Below are 2,388 nucleotides of genomic sequence, written 5' to 3'. Positions count from 1 at the left end.
CTGGGTGGGGAAGATCCGCTGGTGAAGGAAATGGCAACCCACTCTAGTATTCTTGCTTGGGAAATCCCATGGACAGAGGAGCCTGGAGGCCTACAGCCCATGGGGCTGCAAGACTTGGACACAACTTAGCAACAACTCAACAACCTAAGGTTACTCAACATGCTTAGTCTAAAAGCAGTTAATATTTTAAAAACAAGCATCTTCCAGAGTATCTTCAAACAGAAATACTTTTAAAAGAAACGAAATCAGGAACCCTAGATTCTATTACTAAATTTTCTACTAAACAGATACGGGGTTAATAGACAGGAAGCCTAGCATGATGCAGTCCATGGGGTTGCAAAGAGTCAGACACAACTGAGAGACTGAACCACAAAAACCAGATACTGAACAGACTATATAACTACCCTGGACCTCATTTTCTTCATCTCTAAGATTGTCCAGCTAAGTTATTGTCACTTTCTCTCTAAAATTCCATTTGACTCTAGCTTTAGAAATTTGCATAAGTATTTCTTATTTTAGCATCCTAATATGGAATACAGGCCTGTTTATGATATACGTTTTCATATATATCTCTTTTATTAATTCTAATTGCTTGGTTATGCAGTCTGCTTGAATTTTCTTCAGAAATAAATCTTAATTTATACTTCTCCCTGTCCAAAAAACCTTCAAAACACATTAGAAAGATGTCACCAAATTGTGAATAAAAGTCAACTCAAGTAACTGAAAACAAGTTTTTAAAAAACTTTTTGTAAGGATAAGAGTGTATGCTTTAGATAAGACGGAGTCAACATCAAACAAAGCACCCAAAAGTTAATGGGAAAGGAGTTCCACCAAAGCTTCTAGAATCACGTGTTATCATGATAAACAAGAAACAGAACAGGCCCAGAGTTAAGCAGCCTTGACCAACACCAGAATATACTACATGCTTGCCACCTTGGATTCTGTACTACCATTTCATTCTTCCTCCACATCAGTCATCAAAATTCAATTCTTTTTTCAAAACATCTTGCTCTGATGTACATCTTCTTATTTAAGCTCTGGCATCCACTTTGTCCAAGAATTTAAGCTCCTAGGCCGGCATTACTAAAATCACCATCACAGTTTACTGCTTTTCAAAGAGTGACTTAAGAACTTGCATCAGAATCATTTGGGATTCTGGTTAAAACAAGTTATCTCTTAGATTCCATAAAAAAGACCAGCACTATCCAGTATACATAGAATACAAGTTGCATACATTACTATAAAATGTTCTGGTAGATTAAAAACCTAAAAAGAAAAAAAAGTGAAATTATTTTAATGTTTTATTTAACCCAATGCACATATAGTATCATTGCAATAAGTAATCAATTAAAGACATATCAATATACTTTACAGGGCTTCCCTGGTGGCTCAGAAGGTAAATAGCCAGCCTGCAACGTGGGAGACCCAGATAGGATCCCTGGGTCAGGAAGATTGCCTGGAGAAAGAAACGGTAACACACTCTAGTATTCTTGCCTGGAAAATCCCATGGACTGAGGAGTCTGGTGGGCTATAGTCCATGGGTCCCAAAGAGTTGGACACGACTGAACACCTAACTAACTAACTAAATATATATACACACACACACACACACACACACAAATTTGTTACATATATATATATTTGTTTCTCATACTAATACTTCAAAATCTGGTACTTCATTCTTGTAGCATATCTCAATTCAAACCCGCATATTTCAAGTTCTTAAGTCACATGAACTTAAGTTCTTAAGAACACAAAGAAAGTACTAACAAATACTTCCTCTATAGATGGAAACCTCATATATTTCACCAGCCTTCTAGAATTCCCCAATTATACTGATACTAATGATTACTTGTATCATTTTCTTCAAAAAATTTACAACCTATAGTATTGTGAAACTGAAGGATGTCTTTCCTGAAGTGGTAAGCAGTAAGCTCCTTAGAAAGAGAGACAGTTTCTACACGGAGAAAGGTGGGCATCACGCTCTACCAGCGTGGCTCTAACCTAAAATTCTGGTGGCAGAAATGAAAAGGAGGTGATTTAAAGACACACAAACACACTTGTACCACAGAGACTAAAAGATGTAAGGAAAGTATTACTGGATCAAGTCAGCTTATTACCTATATACCTGTTTCACTCTTCAAACTGATTAAATTCTGATATATAACACTGTGTATAGGCAGAGTTCTAAGATGGCCCCCCAAATTTGTGGTCTCTAGGGAACATATCCTATATAATCCCTCCCCTTGAGTGTGGCCAGACATGTATTTATGAGGCAAAATCATTCTGAAGATTCAGTTCAGTTCAGTCACTCAGTCATGTCCAACTCTTTGCGACCCCATGAATCGCAGCACGCCAGGCCTCCCTGTCCATCACCAACTCCTGGAG

This window comes from Bison bison, unplaced genomic scaffold (assembly GCF_000754665.1).
Source record: "Bison bison bison isolate TAMUID 2011002044 unplaced genomic scaffold, Bison_UMD1.0 scf7180017469786, whole genome shotgun sequence".
Classification (NCBI taxonomy): Eukaryota; Metazoa; Chordata; class Mammalia; order Artiodactyla; family Bovidae; genus Bison; species Bison bison.
This window is presented reverse-complemented; position numbering follows the sequence as displayed.